We start from the raw sequence: 14,171 nt of genomic DNA on the forward strand, positions 1-14,171 counted from the left end.
TCTGTATGCCCATTCTATTCATAGAAAGAATTTCAATGAACTGAATTGTGGTAAATCATTAAAGCATTTTAAGTACCAAATAGTGAAATACAGGATTGTGGGTTTTATAATATGTGTTCAAGCAAAGGCTCAAAGGCAAAAATACCATAGTGGGGTCCTTTAGAAAGGAATCTGATGCTCTACAATACACCCAAATATGACTAATCTTGCATATCCAAAGAGGATGCTTGAAAAAAATAATAAGTCTAGAATAGTTTAAATTCCTTCTCATGTCATGGTTGTAGATCTTATTTTACTCTGGTGTTTAATTTAAATGTTTACTAAAGTCATAAATAGATTCCCTTGAAATACGGTGACAGACTTGCTAGCAATTATATGAGAATATATATATCCTTAAATCATAATTCTCTGACACAGAGCAAACTAAGTAGGCTTTCTTTGCCTTTCCTTCAAAATTAGAGAGCAAAATAAAAGTAGATTGTGTCCCCACACGATTTGAAATTATCTCAAGGAAATCTATAGAAAAAAATCTGATTTTCATGAAGCTATGTATTTGGCTATTTTCTCCACAAAGTTAGAATCCTTTAAGCATGCTTCTCTAAATGTTTGATTCTTCCTGCAAGAAGAATCAAGCGAAGATTGATCGTGAGTTATTTGATTTTTTTTAACTGCTAAAAGAGTAAGAAGGCTGCTGTCAAAACTCACTGACCATGCAATGGACAGTACTGGAAGCATTTGGACAGAACCACCTCATGTGCCACTCTGGGCATGCAGCTCCACCTCGCCTTTTATTAATAAGCTCAGTTTGCTGAATTCTTAGATTAAGAAAGGGCTAAAGTACAACATTCTTTAATTTTTTACTCTTTCCTCTGAAATTTAAGGAACTGTAGTAGTTGGCACCAAGATGATACCATCCATTAGCAACAAACATTATTACAGCTCAGGTCCATGAACTTTGTGTATATCTAGTCTGGAGTTGAAAGGGGGAGTTTAGTTCCAAGAGCTTTCTTTTAAGGGTCCTTTTTAGTTCGTTTGGAGCCTCTTATGCAACGATAGGTTCCAGATGAATCCCAGAACTGGGAAAATCATGCCAAATACGTCAAAATTCTGAACACACTTCAAAGTAACTGCTACCGTCCCATACAATTTTTGACTTAGTATCTTGGGAAATTCTTTTCCATGGATATATATCTTATTTTATAGTCATCATCAATAGGGAAATGGGATTTGCTTTGCAGAAATTCGCTTTACAGACAAATTTGCTATCGTGCATCTATTCCATAAACTGAGAGACGAATTTATATACGTTCGTATCTATCATCTCTAGAACTGCCTACTTCTCTGGGGCTTCCTTCATGTGGAATCTGACAGGAGAAAATTGAGCCAAAGGAGAACGTGGCTAATTCAACAAATATGATAGAACGTGTTGGGGAGAGCTCAACGTACTGTTTACAACCATCTCACAGAACACTTTCTTATGAAGTCACTTGCCATACTGCCTCTCGCTCTCCACCCTCTTCACCGAAAAAAACACAACTAAAATTAGTATTCTCCTTGTGTTATTCTCATCCGTATTTTACAGATTAGGAGGTAAAAGGTTTGGCGATGTTACCTCATTTCCTCAAGATTGCAGAGTTAAGAAATGTGGCACTAATCTCAAGACAGACATTCTTTCACGCCTCCTAGCCCCAAATTCTACTTTATTGTTTTCGCTACACCATACTGATTCGCTTGCTCCATCTGCCAATGTGGTGACCATTTTTATTTTTGCTTTATTTTGCTCTCTTTCTACTGAAGTTCTTTTCTCATTTCTTCACCCAACTGAACAGAAACAGGTGAATGGATTACAAATTTTCAATATTGTAATGCTTCGTCTTTGTCTCTTAAACTCCTCGGTGAGAAAAAAAGATGCTGAGCAAGCTTTATTTCAGGTCAAAGGAGTCTTTAAGCCAAATTGCAAAATGAAGACTGTGTGTGTGTGTGTGTGTGTGAGCGTGCGCGTGCGCGCATGTGCGTGTGTGTGGGTGTGGGTGTGGGTGTGGCAGGGAGGCGAAGGAGAAAGGAGGAGGGAACTGTCCAGAATCCAAGTGGAATCTTTAAGTAGGACTCAGCAATACCTCGCGAGAGGCAGGAAGGGTCTCCTGAAGCAGCAGTCATTTATTTGAGCTTCAGATTATTCACTTTCCCAACTAATCAATAATTGTTATAATTAAAATTGATAGCTGCAAATAACATGACAGAGGGCTGCTGCCAGAATACTGATTGTGTCTTTGGCTTGGAAAGATAGGCAGCAGCGTGGGACACTTACTTTCCAATTTGCTCTTAGCTGTGTGCAAATTGCTTTAGCTGTATCCAGCTGATTTAGACCTTGCCTAGAGGTGCACTAGATTAATTGGGAGCCACACATTCATTGCTTACAGAATGGACTCTGTAATTGGCGAAATTTGTTAGTGCCAGTTATAAAATAACTATATGGTTCTGCTTTTAGCTGTCCTCTCATTACTCTTGCCATGAGAGGGGAGGGGAAACAATTAGGACCCGGTGGACGATTAAGATGAGCGTTTTTACATAAGGACTAAAAAGGAATGTATCCGCAGTCCCTATTTTATGCAAGCTAACATTAGGGTGAAGACGGTATTGATTTTTTTGCAGAAACTGAAAAAGCACTTGAGCATCTCTAAGAATTTTTCCAGCTTTGTTGGGATGGTACCTTTGATAAGAGAACCCACTATGTCAGCACTATAAGATTTTTCAAAATGATTCTTTGTTTTCTGTCCGAATGTCAGAGTCCATGACAATGATGGGCACCCTTCCTTGTTGCCAAATGCAACAATAAGAATGATCCTGTGGCCACAGCTGGGTGCCCTCGTTTGTCTGATTTCTTCCACTCTCTTCTTGGGGCCTTAAGGTACAGGAAAGGGGGAACCCACAGGGCCTAGTAGAAGTATCAGATGAAGCCCAACGAACATGAAAGTCATTTTGGGCAGGAAAACATTTTTTTTTTTCAGGAGCAAAACCTGGTAGGCCAAGAAGAAAATGTAAGCTACACTACATGCTAGAAAACCAAAGAGTTGTCTTTAAAAAAGCTCAGCAGACTTATATATATGCAAAATGGTCAAGTACATTCATCGCATAAATTGTTGTATATGGCCATGCACAGCCACTTGTACAAAGGCTATTCCCGGAATATTCAGAAATGATATAGAAATACGTATGTAGGGGTACCTGGGTGGCTCAGTCGATTGGGCATCTGCCTTCAGCCCGGGCCATGATCCCGGGGTCCTGGGATCGAGCCCCGTGTCAGGAACCCTGCTTAGTTGGGAGCCTGCTTCTCCCTCTCCCTCTCTCTGCTGTTCCTCCTGCCTGTGCTCTCTCTGTCAGATAAATAAATCTTAAATTAAAAAAAAAAAAAAGAACAAAAGAAACACATATGTACTCATGGAGGAGAGATATCAGACAAGACTCTTGGTCACTCAAGTGACAAATTCCCAACTCAAACACATTTCAGTTCACCAACAAATGAAGAAGTGTGGGAGGGGTGATGATTGGCTCAGAGAGGTGAAAAAGTCTGGAAGGAGGACCCCTGTAGACACACTCCAGGGGCTCCCGGAGGTATCATGAGGTTCTCCTGTCACCTTTTCACTCAGCTCTATTTCCTGTCGGCTTTGCTTGCAAGAAAAGCCTTCACTACACAGATGGTCCATCAGACCGAGAGTTCCAGTCTATCTGCTCAGCAACTTCTCTGCAGTTCCAGCAAATTCTCAGATGGAAATTTCTCAGGTCCCTAGTGACTCACTGGCCCACTCCTGAACCACTCACTCCCTGTGGCCAGGAGGGTAGAATGCGCTGACCAACCACACTTGAGCCTGAACGCTCCCAGAGCAGGTGTAGGGGACCCAGCCTGCAGCCCCTGGGTGAGAGCCCAGGACAGAGTCCCCCAGTGGACACGGGGAGAGCGTCAAAGAGCAGGGAAACAGATGCCAGGTGGGAACAAAAAATGACCACAAGATGGAGAAACAAAATAGTAGCAAACTATTGGTATTAGTCATATTTCTTAAACTTCATTCATTTCTATCCTTGGAATCTAACTAAAACTAAAGATGTTTTCTTCCAAAAAAAACACCTATATGGCCATGTAATGCAAAATGCTGCCACTTATTTCAGGAAGGTTCCTGCACCTCCAGAGCCTTGATGATAATGTGGAAACCCAAAAACCTTTTTGCAGTAAAAGACACTTTAGAAGCATCTGCTTCTCCTGAGGGCAACGATTTTGGGTTTTCATTTTCTTTCATTTTCTTTTTCTCTCTCAAGCAAATCTGTTTGTGAAGAATTCCCCTTATGCAGCTATTCTTTATCCTCGTTGTGGATGAATAAACTCTAAAAACCCAAACTGTACCAAATGACTATTTTGTCCAAATGATAGATTGTCCAGGATCGGCCTTTCAATCGGATGACTAACCGAGCAGCCACAAGAGTGATGTCTGTCCTTTATTTGGCACAAAAGAATGAGTGTTCCGAGGTTAGGCTGTGTCCATGAGTCTAACTTAAGGACTCAGCTTGAAGATAAAGACTGCCAAAAATAAACCCTTTCTTTAATCTTATTTCATACAGGACCCTCTGTAATGACTAGTAAGGAGGAAAAAATACATGTAATAAGGCAAACTTTTTCATGGTTACAATCAGAAAGAGAAACTGCCGAAACATTAAGTGAATACTCAAAACAAAGCATTTCATGAAGTCTTGTCTCAGAAACGTGAATTTGGATATTTAAATTAAAGTCATTTCATAATTTTATTTTATTTTTTTTTTCATTTCATAATTTTAAAAAAAGTAAACTGCACATCAAGGGCATAAAAGACACTGTTAGAAAAAAACAACCATGTAGTATTGCTCCAGAATCATCTTCCCAGAGAGAGGTCCTGTCCTGTGTTTGTGAAAAATGATCTTAGAATCTGCCAGAAATACAGAGGAAGGAGAGAGAGAGAGAGAAGGGGTGTGGGGGCGGAACAGAACTTCAGGCGTTGTTTTCAGATTTTGGGAAAGAGTTTAAATGAAAGCTCACCTGAAAGAAGTAGCAAAATCGCCACTATGGGAACAGTCAACTTTTGTCGAATATTCTGTCCTTGCAGGGAGGCAGAACTGCTCTAAATCAACACCAATAAATAATCCTTCTAACAATTTATCAACAGGTTCTGCAGCCATGGAGTAAGAATGAGGTTAATGGCAGCATAAGATAAGGAAAAGGAAACCAGAAAAAAAAAAAAAAACAAAAAACTGAGCACTCACAAATGTCAAGATTAAAGGTATGAACTTCTTTTTTTAAAAACAGAGAGAGAGCGCGCACACACACACACACATGCATGTTCAAGCAGCAGGAGGGGCACAGGGAGAGGGAGAGAGAAACTCAAGTGTACTCCAAGGCGAGCAAGGAGTCCAACACAGAACTGGTCTCCCAACCCTGAGATCATAACCTGAGCCAAAATCAAGAGTCAAGACGTTTTACCTACTGAGTCACAGAGGTGCCCCTAAATATATGAATTTCAAAAATATATAATATCAATTTCATACATACAGAGAAATCTCTAGAAAGACATATACTGACCAGTGACAGAGTTGTTTTTTTCTTTTTTTTTTTTAGTTTGAGAAGAGGCATTAAGGGAGACTTTATTTCCTTTTTTCTTCTGTTCAACTTAAAATAATTCTTAAAATACTCATGTAGTTATATACGATCTATGCAATGAAAAAAAATGACACAATAGAAATAAACATGTTTAAAATATGAGAATGAAATAAGTTTCTGATGTAAACTTAAAGAGAGTTTGGTTCAGAATCTCTCTTTTCTTCCTAGAAACCAGACTGAACAATCAGGTCAATGAAAAAGAAATATCCCTGTAAAACTTGGATACCAAGCACACTACAAACTTATTGTTCATGTTGCCTCCAACAGCTGGGATCAAGCAAAGCCCCAAAAGAAGCTATTCTGGAAGCAGTAGAGAGCCCCCCTGCTCACAGAGGGGCGAAGGGAACCGGGGAGCAGCAGGTTCCAACAAACATCAGCACTAATACACTAAGACTGAAAGAGATCCACTAAAAAGTGAAAGACAAAAGAGAAGTTGGCTTCAAGATGATTAAAATTTAACAGAGCTGAGATCACATCACGTGGTTCAGAGAGGAACAGGAAGCCAAGTGCACAGCACAGAGATGCCACATTGAAGCAAAATGCCTCTAAGGCAGGGAAGGAAAGGATTTTAAGTCACAAAGCCTAGAATTTCATCTTGCCCTACTTCCCACCCTTACTATCCTATAAATAGATGGTCCAGGAAAATCTACCCCAATCAATCACGTGGAACGTAATTAGCATGAGGCTGAAAAAAATTTAAAGCATCAAAATCTAGCAATAGATTAAACACACACACACACACACACACACACACACTCAAAAATATTGCCATAAGGTAGGTGACATCTGGAATCACCAATTTTACTGTGATATGTTAAAATTACTAATAAAACAATTATCTACGTAGAGGAAGGCTTAAAAAATAAAATTATAAGAACACAGAGCAGGGAAGAACAAATACCAGACAGAATAAAATAGATATAGCAGAACTTGGGAAAGAAATGCAAGAGAAAGAAATTTGGGAAATTACTATTATTATTTTTAATGAAAGGAGCAGAGGGGAAAATAGACACTGCAGAAAACCCAAAAAGGAATATTAAAACTAGAAATGAAATCAGCTAATTAAATGAGGTAGATAGAAATATTTTTAAAGAATTAGGAAGATGACAACAATTATAAAAGCTAAAATGTATCTAACAGAGATACAAAGTCAATGGTAACCCACCTACAGATAATTGGAATTCTCAAGAAAGGAAAATAAAGCAGAGTAAGTATTTTTAAACACTCAGTAAGAAAACTAGCCTCAAATCAATGAAGATTTGTATCTACACATTCAAACAGCATATGGTGTATCAGGGAAATTAAACCAGAACAACCAACGTTGAGACACACTCTAATAAATTAACTGGGATTTTAAGATAAAAAATAATCCCCTGGATAGCTAGGCAAAAAGATCAAATCATGTACAATTCTTTTTAAGTACAGAAAATGTTTTTATATAACATGTTTTTAGAAATAAATAAATAATAAATAAATAAATAAATAAATAAATAAATAAATAAATGGTAGGAATTAAATGAGCACAGAAGAATGTTATTTAAAATAGGCAGAATTGAAGACATAATACTATTAAAATGGCAATAAAAACACAATAAAGTTGAAGGAAGGAGTATATTTATGGAGAAAGAAGAGAACATAAGCTAATTTTATTACTAATGATAGTATTTAAAAAAATATTTTATTTATTTATTCATAAGAGACACAGAGAAAAAGAGAGGCAGAGACACAGGCAGAGGGAGAAGCAGGCTCCATGCAGGGATCCCAATGCAGGACTTGATCTGAGGACCCCAGGATCATGACCTGAGCCAAGGGCAGATGCTCAACTGCTGAGCTACCCAGGCATCCCTGATGATAATATTTGAGGTCATTCTATTATATATACCATTGTATGAAGTAATCATGCCTTTCTATGGTACAATAGAGTTGAATAAAATATTTTTTTTTAGAGTTGAATAAAATATTTACACAAAAATACAAAATACTTGTACAGAAATACAAACCTTCTCAAATACTAAAAGAATGGCAATGTTAAAAATAAGCAAAAAATAAAATAACATGACAGCACATAAACAAACAAATCTTTCATAGCCATAAATAAAACTGGGATAAACTTCACTATGAAAAGAAATAGATTTTCAGATCATATTTTACGGAGAAATTTATCTCTAGTCTGCATAAAAGAGACATATCTAAAACAAATGATTCAGAAAGCTTGAAATCAAAGGATAGGCAAAGATTTCTCCAGGCATAAGCAAAATTTTAAAAATGGAGGCTTGCCTCTATTGACATAGAAATATATAGGAGTGGGCAGCCCAGGTGGCTCAGGGGTTTAGTGCTGCCTTCAGCCCAGGGTGTGATCCTGGAGACCTGGGATCGAGTCCCACGTCAGGCTCCCTGCATGGAGCCTGCTTCTCCCTCTGCCTGTGTCTCTGCCTCTCTCTCTCTCTCTCTCTCTGTCTCTCATGAATAAATAAATAAAATCATTAAAAAAAAGAAATATATAGGAGTATATGAGTATATCCTAAGCATGCTTACAGCTCCTGGTCCTCTTAGGTTCTGCTTGTCTACAGATGATAAGCAGGGGTGGGGGGAAAGGAAGACCTATTTTGGGCATTAGCTAACCTTAACTCCTTACTATACCCAATTCTTACTATGCATCTAAGCCACTATATGTCCCCTGTCTCCAAGGTCTCCGAAGTGCCCTTTTAAAAATGCCAACCACAATGCAGATGAGTCCACTGCCAACTCCTCAATGCTCACCACAACTGGATCTCTTAAAAAGATGAAACTCTATAATTTCAAAATGTGAAAAAAATGTGTATTAAAAGAATTTTAAGATAGACCTTTTTACAACTGGTATGGTCTATTTTTAGCTCCAAAATATTAAGCACCAATAAGAGGGTTACTGAATCTGGCAGGGTTGTTTTTTTTTTTTTTTTTTTTTAATTTTGAAGATTTACTTATTTGAGAGAGAGACAGCAAGTGCAGGAGGGAGGAGGGGTAGAGGCAGAGGGAGAGAGAATCTCAAGCTGACTCCCCACTCAGCATGAAGCTGGAGGGGCTGGATCTCACAACCCTGAGATCATGACCTGAGGCAAAACCAAGAGTCAGATGCTTAATCCACTGAGCCACCCAGGCATCCCCAACCTATTCTTAATAAAGACACTTATTTGTTTGCTACTCCATTCAGGCGCTTTCCTCATTAAGCATGTAACGGTATGCATACGATGTTATGCTAAAATAAAACACTATACACAAATAGCCAAGGACAAACTTCACATAATAAATTTCAAGCCAGTTAACATCATTGTGAGAGATTCTAGAACCAGCTAATAAACATTCTCCCTTAATTTAATGTATATATATTAAATAGAGATGAATGACAAAGAGGAAGTAAGATAGCAAGAGAAACGAAAATAAGAGATATCATGCTACATATTCTTGGTGAGAGAAATGACATTTTATTTTGAAAGTGATTTGTGTCCCTCGTTTTAAAAATCAAACAGTTTACAATGATGCTAAAAACAAAGCCCCTTCGTCCTCTTGGCTACCCCCCACTCCCAATTCATGGCAGGTAACCACCGAAAAGAATTTGAGAACCACGCTTTCCAGGATGTCTATACGAATACAAATATAGAACACAAGCACACATGTGTACACACACAAGCCACATGCTGCGGCCACCCTATCGTGTGAATACATAAACACTTCTCTTTCCAAGGCAGCATACTGTGGCTCTGCCCTCACTAGACCCCACTGAGGGACATTTCAGTAGCTCTGGGTTGTTCAGAATGATGCAGTGAACATTTTTGTAGTCTTTGTGTAACTGAGTGAGAAAAGCTGGGAGGCTAAACTCCCAAAAAGGAAATTCCTATGTATGTTTATATTTTTGACAAACAGTGCCAAATCTGTCACACGCATATTTCTCGCTAATAACGTAGCACCTCTGAGCCACACCCTCACCCAGTCTTTAACCTTGGTCGTCCTAATAGGTGAAAAGAAGTCCATTGTCCTTTCACTCACTGTATGAACACCTTTCTATATTTCTGTCCCTCATTGTGGTCCTTTCCTGTTAACTGGTTTGTTTGTATCCTTCATCCCTCCTTTCCATGAGGCTGCTGGCTCAATACTTTTAAAAAAACAATTTCAGTATAAAAATTGGCCTATTGCCTGCGGTCAATTTTGCAAATATTTCCCTCAGTTTCCTGTGTGTTATCTGACTTTATTCATGGTGTTCTTCCCCAAATGCAATTTTAAATTCTTTAATGTAGTCAAATTACCCATCTTTTCCTCGGTTTCTGAATCTGACACTATGTACAGAAACATCACTCCCAGCCCTGAAACCAGAAAAAAAATCACCTGTGTTTTCTTCTGGTGCTATGATACTTCCACTAAATGGTTGATTCTTCTAGAATTTAACTGGTTTTTAAGGAGTTCTCCTGGATTGCAGGCTATTTGCTCTCATATGCTCAATCAGTGTGTCAAGACATGTTTATGATACTAACACACAACCTGTGCTGATTAAGCAATATTTCACTAGAGATGAAGATAAAAAGACTTGTATGTTTCCACCCATTAATTTTTTCAGAAATATTAATAGTGCACTGTAGCCATTCCATAGGTTTTATAATATATATTTCTTTAAGAAACATAATCTGCAGTTTAAATAACACACACTTGTTAATGCTGTGTTATAGGAACATGAGAAAGGAATACCCCGCAAATTCTCTCAACAAGACAGACTCCTAAAAAAAAAGTGAAATCAATTATATTCCACAAAGACATTTTTAAATCATTTCTTCTGTAGAGCTTCAGTGGATTTTTTAGGGTTATATGTCCACTGAAATCGCTGTATCCTTTTGCTTTATGAACGCAGTGCAAAACTTTTATCAAAAAAGTTAAATGTGTTACTTTTCTGCCCCAGCTAACCCAAATCACAGAAATAGGGTGATTAATATAGTATCATTGAAAATTCATTCAAATGGGAAAAAGTATGGAAGGCATATACAATAGGGCATCTTCAGGAGGCAAGTCAAGCTTATTGCAAAGATTGAATGAGAGGCTAAAAACAGCAGTGCCTCTCAGCCTTAAAGGTACCATGTTACCTCCCACCTCGCAAACTTCTCCCATTAAACTTTCTCCCAGCGCTGGCTGCATCTGTGCCCGGCCCCTCCCTTCACATCATGGGGCGACTGCCTCATCCCGTGGACTGTTGCCCCCTCGCCACAAGACTGAAACAGCTGGTAGGCAAATGAGCAAAATTAATATCTATACCGCAGTCTGGGGGACCCACATTCTCAGGACCTTTTTATAAGGACATCCCTCTGCAAAGAATCTGCGGGCACCTGCTTCTATAATTGCGCCCACCTCTTGCCTTTCCTAAAATCTCCCATTCAGGTGATGAAGTTTTAGGCTCATCTAAACAGACAGCTCGTACGTCCCCTTCAGAGTAAAAATTAAGTCCTTGCAATGGCTTCTAACACTGATGCTATGCCACCACTCGGCATCCCTCTCCCGGGCCTCGTGTTATATGCCTCTGCCACACTGAGAATATTCAACTCAAGACAAAACAAAAGTGATTGATGCAAATCATTAGGTGTGTAAAGCACAGATAATTAAATTATTTACCTGGGAGACAGGTTAAGACAGATAAAGCAAATAGAGCATGTATGTGTGAACCTCGATAGAAAGGAAATGGAAGAAGCAAGTAAATACTAAATATTCATGATCGCTAAATATACGTGAGACACACAAAGCACTGAATATTCATTATGTCCTAAATATAGATGAGGACGAGAGGCACTCAGTATCCAGGAGGCCTTACTTCAGCCACTCATTGATGACACTCACGCAAAGCTCTCCCTAACCCCCGTTACTGCCGAGCAAATGAAGCCCGTAGCTGCCCATCAGCCTGTGTTGACTCCAGGCATTTCCTGTCTTCATCATCCTCATGTCTAGTCCTCCGAACCACAAGATCGTGGGGAAGGCTGATGCACCACAGAGATAAACAAGACAGAAGCGTATGTACAACACAGAACTCAGGAGGTGTGGCCCTTCCATCTGCCTGGGCCCTGGCCAGTGTATTAATCCACCCCATTTATTTCCACAGGCTTCAAACTCTATTCATCAGTTTACATCGGTTCAATTCACTGTGCAATTTGTGCATCTTCAATCTGTGTGCTTTCTGTCTCACAACCATGGGACAGCTTGCCTGGCCGGGTACGTGGGGGCTACCATTGTAAGACTGTGTCAACACACAGCTTATCTACCATGGACTCCTCACCTGTGCTCTAGTCACACTCTTCTTCCTCTCCCTTAAATATTCCAAATGCGCTCCTACCTCAGGACCTTTGCGCTTGCTCTTTTCTCTTCCTGAAATGCTATTCTTCAGACATCTATATGATTTGTTCCCTCAACTCCTTTGGGTGTCTATTTTCTGAACACCTCCCCCATATAAAACTGCATCATTTTCTAACAATTCTCCAGTTCTCTGACACCAAGTGAGACAGGTGTCCTATGATTCAGTTCAATTCTGACACTGTCTTGTTAGCAAAGACCCCACAGGTTAAGGATTCAGTCTCTTAAATGAAGACTGCCCCCACTTCAGATGCCAGGTACAAATGGGGTCCTCAAGCTACCTGCGCTTCTGCACAGACAACAATAAATCTAGGGGTTCCCAGAACCCTCCTCCAGTTTGATGATTTGTTAGAATGACTTCTAGAACTTAGAAAACCATATGAATAATAAAATACACTCCCATCACTCAGGCAATTTCAAGTATGCTTAGAAAAGCATGCTTACGGTTATAGTTTAATTGTAAGGATAAAACCCAGGAACAACTAAATGGAAGAGAAGCACAGGACAAGGCATGGTTCAGAGCGTCCATGTCCTCTCCAGGCATGTCACCCTCCCAGCGCATCAGAGTGTTCACCAACCTGGAAGTTCCTCGACCCTCCCTATGGAAGTGCTTTTATCAAAATTTCATTACATAGTCATGCATCATCAAATCATTGGCCATTGGTGATTGAACTCCGTCTCCAGTCCTTGTCCCTCTAAGAGTTCCACCCTCTGATCACACGGTTGCCTCCTCTGCAACCAGCCCTAACTGGAAGCTATTGAGAAGCTGCAAAGAGTCACCTCACTGCTGTACATTTGGGTGTGGTCACAGGGGCTCCTTATGAATAACAAAATACACTCCCATCATTCAGGCAATTTCAAGGGTCGTGCTTGGTTTGCTTGTGTTAAAGATTTATAGGGATGGGGGAGGGACAGAGGGAGAGGAAGAAAGGGAATCTTCAACCAGATTCCCCGCTAGATGTGGAGCCCTGCATGGGGATCGATCTCACGACGCTGAGCCAAGATCAAGACTTGCTCGGATGCTAAACCAGCTGAGCCGCCCAGGCACACCAGCAATTCCAAGGGTATAAGGAGTTTTAATTACATGTATAGAATACCACAAAAATGGGAATTTCCTCTTCCACATGCTAAGTAGTCCCTATCCTCTTGGCTCTACTTTTGCCTGTCTCTACATGGTTCACTACCGCCTGACATGTTACTTATTAACTCGCATATTTTGGGGGGTCACCTTCTCCTAGGAGAACATAAATTGCATGAGCGTGCAGGCACTCAATACATACTTGTCGGATGAGTGAGGGAATGTCATGTGGGATACAGGAGAGATGCCACCCGCTGACCTCCACTCTGAGAATCTGCCTTATGGACACTTCTAGGAGGGACAGTCCTAAGCTCTAGGATTCTGTCCCTCCTCTTCCAAGTCTGGCCAGCCACACCAGGATATGACAGGGACAGAAATCCACCTCACCTGGCATAGGATTTGGAGTGAGAAGCAAAAGGCCAAGTCGGTGAAAGATGGTGAGAGATGGGCCAGAGCGCACTCCGTGACCATCCCCAGCTGTATGTATGTATGTATTTGTTCATTTATTTTTAAAGATTTTATTTATTTATTCATGAGAGACACAGAGAAAGAGAGAGGCAGAGACACAGGCAGGGGGAGAAGCAGGCTCCACACAGGGAGCCCGACGTGGGACTCGATCCTGGGACCCCAAGATCACGTCCTGGGCTGAAGGCGGTCCTAAACCGCTGAGCCCCCCGGGGCTGCCCCCAGCTGTACTTAATAACAGGAGTGGGGGAGCCAGGAGGAGGTAGCATCAGCTTGTCTGTCAACCGAGGCAGGAAAAGGGGACAGTGGCACCAAAAGAAGCAAGGGTAAGAGACCGTGAGTGTCAACTCAAGAGAGATGAGGCGTTTTCTAGACACCGTCACCGTGACCTGCCAATTGCTTCCCTGTCCTTGGACATTACGAGACCGACTTGTAAGCTTTCAACAGACCCTCTTGGTAACTGAGCTGGTTTGAATGGGTCTCTGTCCCGGCCATCGGTGCCCCCTGGACGCAGGCGAGGACGGCAGGGGTGCGGGGCTGGCCCCAGGAAGCAGAACCCAGGAGCCCGCAGAGCAACTGCCCCCCCCCGCC

Source organism: Canis lupus, chromosome 11, assembly GCF_003254725.2.
Source record: "Canis lupus dingo isolate Sandy chromosome 11, ASM325472v2, whole genome shotgun sequence".
Lineage (NCBI taxonomy): Eukaryota > Metazoa > Chordata > Mammalia > Carnivora > Canidae > Canis > Canis lupus.